We start from the raw sequence: 6,220 nt of genomic DNA on the forward strand, positions 1-6,220 counted from the left end.
TAGACATCAGTGGCGCCTTCGACAACCTGTGGTGGCCCTCACTCTTTTCCTGCTTGCGGGAGAAGAACTGTCCAGGGCCGCTATATGGGTGTCTGAGGAGCTATTGTGCAGACAGGGAGGTCTGGCTATCGGCCCCTAGCGGCATAGTCAGGAAGATTGTCACCAAAGGATGTCCTCAGGGCTCTGTCCTGGGACCTCTCTTTTGGGACATCAACATGGAGCCTTTACTTGAAGATCTCAAGAACTGTGACGATGTGCTAGAGGTCATAGCATACGCTGACGACCTCCTCCTGCTGGTCGGCGGCCGGAGCCGCGAGGAATTAGAGCCGAAAGTGGAAAGAGCCCTAACTGTTCTTACATCATGGTGCCACAGAAGCAAAATGACGATAGCACCCAATAAGTCCACATACCTACTTCTCAAAGGCCAATTGGTCAGGAACCCGACGGTTAGAATTAATGGTATACCAGTTCTTCGGCGCCGCGAGGCCCGATACCTGGGTGTAATCATCGATGAGAGGTGGAGCTTTGCATCGCATATTGACACCGTATCACAAAAATCATTGGTTCTATTAAACAATCTCATCGGAATTGGTCACAAGCGGTTTCACCTCCCACCAAATTTAATTAAGTTATATCACAACAGCATCCTGACCTCAATAATAGGATACGGATCTGGAGTCTGGGCACACAGACTCACGAGGGTCATGCCTGCCATGGCCGTAAGAATAGTGCAGCGGAATATGCTTCTACGTTCAGCAGGGGCCTATAGGACAACACCGGGGGGAGCACTGTTAGTGTTAATGGGAATCTGTCCATTAGATATAAAAATACGTGAACAGGCTGCCTGGTACTGGGTACAAAAGGAGAACAGGGACAAAATCAGGGAAATACTGGGGGTTTATGCAGGGGACAAGTACACCATTAAAAAGAGAGGGTTAGAACTATGGCAAGATCAGTGGAATAATGAAGATACAGGTCGTAGAACCTATGAGCTGCTACCGGACATAGAAGAAAGAATAAAACTCACATTTTTTACGCCAACGAGAGTAATGCTGCACTTTCTTACTGGACATGGACCATATCCAACATACCTATGTAGGTTTGGGAAGCAGGCTACACCAGCGTGTGACTGTGGCGCAGTGCAGGGCACCCCAGAACATGTGGTGTATGAGTGCCACCTCTTCGATGATGTAGCCCAAGAGCTAAGACAACAGCTACCAAATAACGACACGTACCACTTGTTAAGGCGTGAAATCACCTTTGACATCTTAAACAAACTTACAGATGAAATATCAAAAAAGATACTTAAGAACTTTTTAAGGGACAACCACCACCATTAAAGACAAAACTCTCACCGACGTTGACTAGTGCACCCTTACTGTACCGCCGGGCAAGGACTGGCCAGCCGCCTCACGGCTGGAATCCGCCTTGCCCTGGACTAGGAGGGAGGGGTGTACATAAATACCGGACTATGACGCACACCGATTTTGACACTTAGTTAAATTAAGTTAGAAGTAGAAGATAGGATAACACCTTAGAATACTCTGCAGCGACACCAAGTCAAGAGCCAGCCCAGTGCCAGGGGCACGCCCACTGGGATTAGCTCAGTGGGCCTGGCTAACAACTAGTAGGTTTATAGTAGCTCTGGCACAACTTGTAACGCTGCAGGTAGCATGTAGTTTCCCTGTAGATTAATGCTTAGAGCCCTATAGCGGTAAAAAATTAGAATAAATAATAGAAATAATAATAATAATATTACCTGAAGTGTAGAATAACATTGCTGCATCTAATTTGTATCGTACTAGGACCCACTAATGTAGTTAGGTAGTGGGTTATCATGTATAATGTAATGTATTGAATAAAGAAAATTTTTTTTTTAAAAAAAAAAAAAAAAAACAGAGTCCCGACGCACGGGAAAGCGGTCTGCGTGGCGCCACCTGGGGAAGGCGTGTTGCCTTCCGAAACTGGGTTAAAACCGCTAGGAGACCCTCTGATTCCCGAAAATCTTCAGACTGTCTGAAGTGCTCTGTGGCTCAGCGGAACCTGAGTGGGGCGGGGACCGTAATGTCCTATCCCGTGGCCTTGACGTGGCCCCGGCGCTCAGTAACCCCCTTAGATGGGGTGAAGCTAACACGGGAAGGGCCGTCCATGCATGACGTTAAACGGCTAGCCCTTAACTGGGTGCAATCCTCACTGAACCGCACAGGCCCACCGTGAATTATCAAAAGCGGTGGGTGAGACATGGTCGGCCATGATCCCCCAGTACGTGTGGAGGCCCTCCGGGGAACGTAACTCGGGTTTGAGTGCAGCACCGTCTCGATGATGTCAAACTCCACAACATAAGACCCGGGCCATACCATCATTTTATCACATCATCACTCTCATAACACCTCCAGGCTGTGGAACGGTGAGGGTTGTCGTTGTGTCAAGGAAGGACGTTAAACTCCCGTCATGGTAGGACGTTAAACGCCCCCAACCCAAGGCGAAAGCGAAGGGTGCGTGGCACAGGGGTAGCTGTGTCTGAGGGACTAGCCATCTGTCCCTCAACTCGCAGAGCACAAGACCAGCTGGTGCTCTGCATGCCAGCGACTTCGTTTGTCGGCGTGGGACCTCGGCGCGAGTCGGCAAGTGCACTTCGCCACGCCCGTGGTCAACCAGGGCGTGTTCTGCCAAACCCAGGGGGTGGTGACATCGCCTGGGCCAGGTTAGCTGGGTCCAGACCGTCGAACGACTGGGTGACCGGCCCGCCACCTGAGTAGGAGCGGGTCCTTGGCCTGTAGGTGGGAGCTCGGGCTAGTAGGCGGCGAAGGGCGAGAAGTGCATCCGCTTCTCCGGAGTGCGGGGTGCACTTGCCGAGGAACACTGGGAGAAATCGTCGGTGACGGGGCCACTGAAGGGGACCAGGACACTGGCAACGGTGTGCTGAACTCGGCGGCTCAGAGGTGCCCTTGGCCTAGGGACAAGGTTGGTGGGCGAGCTGCATCTTAGTCCCCCCCCCCCCCCCCCCCCCCATGCCAGAGGAGCCAGTCCGGGGTTAGAGACGGGCTCCCAACCCCTTTTTTCTTCACTTGTCAATCATGGCTGAACCTGAGACAAGTGAATCGTGTGCTTCCGCGAGAGCTTCGATGCTTTCTGTTCCCGACCCATCGGGGCAAATGCAGGATATTGACGAAAGTGTTACGGAGAGACACAACAGAATTACACAGCTGTTGGAGTCCAACGTTAAGAACGGTAAGATTAGTCAAACCGCGATCTTGGCCATAAAGAATGAACTTGCCTCCTGGGCGATTGCTCATGCAAGGCTTGAGGGGCGAGTGGTGGAGCTGCAACGGGAAAATTTCACCCTTAGAAGACAACCGGCTAGGACATGGGCAGGTGTAGTAGCTCAGGCTGCCCCCAAGTCCCAGATAACGAGAGAGACGATAGCGAAGGTGGCACAAAAGCCGGACACGGCGGTCTTTTTAAGACCCCTGCCTGGCCAAGACACAAAGAAGGTTCAAGAGATTTTTCACGACTGTAGTTAACCCAGTGAAGGATAAGATAAAAGTTAATAAAGTAAGGGCAACTAAAAATGTAGTGATTGTGGACGTGGCGACTGAAGAAGATAGAAATAAAATCCTAAATAATCAAAATTTGTGCAAGGCAGTTAGGTGTGAACCCCCAAAGAAAAGGAATTCACTCATAATAATGTACGATGTACCGGTTACGATGGATAACAATGAATTGTGTAACACGATTAAGAATCGAAATTTCGATGACATGACTGATGATCAATTTACAAATGAATTCAAATTAAAATTTAAGACAGGACCACGAGACAGGCAGACAGCGCATCATGTAGCAGAAGTTACAGGATCTATGTGGAAAAAGCTCACATCTATGGGAAGGATATACGTTGGGTTTCACGCTATTAACGTTAGGGACTACTTGGTGGTACCTCGCTGCCACAATTGTGGAGATCTAGATCACATCCACAAGTACTGTGACAGGAAGCCGGCTTGCTCCAGATGTGGAGCGGAAGATCACATAAGAAAAAATTGTACAAAATCTGGAATCTGTATCCCATGTACAAAGAGAGGCAAGAAGACCTGCAATGCCTCAGGTAGGAATTGCCCAACTTATAGGATGTTGGAGCAAAGGTTAATTTCAAGGACTTCCCATGACGATTAAGATACAAACAGGACAACTTAATGCACATAATAGCCGATTAGTCATGCAGGAGTTGCGGAGGGTGGTGGAGGACATGAGTCTTGATGTACTCTGTCTGCAGGAGCCATACTCTCTTGCGGGGAACATAGCTTTCGCCAGTGTCAACTGGCAAATAGTATCTTTTGGAGATGATCCTAAAGCCACCACTATAGTTTTAAAGAAAGCCATACGAGTCACAGTGTTGGCTCATTTCTCAAACGAACACTGTATCGTGACTGAACTCCAGACTCCAGTCGGGGTCATTCACTTAGTCAATATGTACTTCCAATATGGCGAGGACATCGAGGCCTATTTAGACCATCTATCAAGAGTCACAGCAGCGTTAAGAGGCAGAAAGATAGTGGTGGTGGCAGATGTCAATGCGAAATCCCCCCTGTGGTACAGTGGCACCCGGGACGGCAGAGGGGAGAAGATGGAGGAGACAATAATGTCACTACAATACTTGGTCGCTAACAGAGCCGGGAATCCCCCCACCTACACAGGCGGTGGAGGAGAAGGAACTAACATAGATATAACATTAGTATCACCAAATTTTGCTGGACATTTGAATAATTGGAAAGTAAGAGACCAAATAACAACGAGTGACCATAATTTAATAACGTTTGAGCTTACAGATAGGGAATGCCACTGGGACATAGGGTGGGAATTTCAGTTAAACTATAATAAAACTGATTGGGAGCGCCTTGCAAGAGAGTTTGTTCTACCGACATGGCCGGAGGGTGATGAAGACGTCGACAGGCATGCTGTAGAACTGGTTAGTGCCATCACAAGAGCGGTAAAGGCTGCAGTACCAACTAGGAGGAGGGCTGCCGCGGCCTCCCCGGCACCATGGTCAGCTGAACTAGGGCAGATGCGTCAGTCGGTCAGGAGGGCGAGGAGGTACTACCAGCGAAGTGTCGTCTGGGAAGAAAAACAGAGATGGCTGGAAGTCTATAGGAATGCCAAGGAGGAGTTCCAGAGGGAGCTCAAAAGGGTAAGGCTAGTAAGCTGGGAGAAGTACGTCCAAAGCCAATTGGCTATAGATCCCTGGGGTATTCCATATAAAATAGTCAGGGAGAAAATTAGGTCACCTATGGTACTATCAACCATCCGGGATGGGAATCGGATGACTGGGACATGGCAGGAAACTGCTGAAGTCCTTCTCCGGTCCCTACTTCCGGATGACATGGAAAATGAGGACACAGAAGAACAAGGCCTAATTAGGCAAGCTCAGGTAGAAGAGTACCAAAACAACACCTTGGTGTACCCTTTTTCGGAGAACGAGGTGGCGGAGCACATTAAAGCACTTAAGAGAGGAAAGGCCCCAGGACCAGACGGCATTACAGCGGAGGTGGTACAATACCTCGCTCCTCAACTGGTAGCACCTCTGGCTAGAATCTACAATGAGGCCCTAAGCCTCAAAACGTTTCCTACCATCTGGAAACAAGCAAATGTAGTAATTATAAAAAAGGGACTGGATAAGGACCCAAAAGAGGTCAAGTCCTACAGACCCATTTGTCTGTTGGATCTGTTGGGAAAATTGCTAGAGAGGCTGCTGGCTGACAGGCTGATGGCACACCGAGTGCTTTGTGGAATGAGCAGCAGGCAGTTCGGCTTTAGGCCGGGGCGTTCTGCATCTGACGCAATCGCTATGGCGGCTGAGGTCTGCGGGTCGTCCACACATAAGTATATAGTTGGCATCATGGTGGACATCAGTGGCGCCTTTGACAACCTGTGGTGGCCTTCACTTTTCTCTCGCTTGCGAGAGAAGGAGTGCCCAGGGCCGCTATATGGCTGTCTTAGGAGCTATTGTGAGGACAGGGAGGTCTGGCTATCATCCCCTAGCGGTAGAGTGGGCAAAAAGATAACAAAGGGGTGTCCACAGGGCTCTGTCCTGGGGCCACTCTTTTGGGATGTCAATATGGAGCCTCTTCTTGAGACCTTGGAGAGCTGTGCAGATGTGCTAGAGGTGATAGCTTACGCGGATGACCTCCTCCTGTTGGTTGGCGGTCGGAGCCGAGAGGAACTAGAA

This window comes from Schistocerca americana, chromosome 3 (genome assembly GCF_021461395.2).
Source record: "Schistocerca americana isolate TAMUIC-IGC-003095 chromosome 3, iqSchAmer2.1, whole genome shotgun sequence".
Taxonomy (NCBI): Eukaryota; Metazoa; Arthropoda; class Insecta; order Orthoptera; family Acrididae; genus Schistocerca; species Schistocerca americana.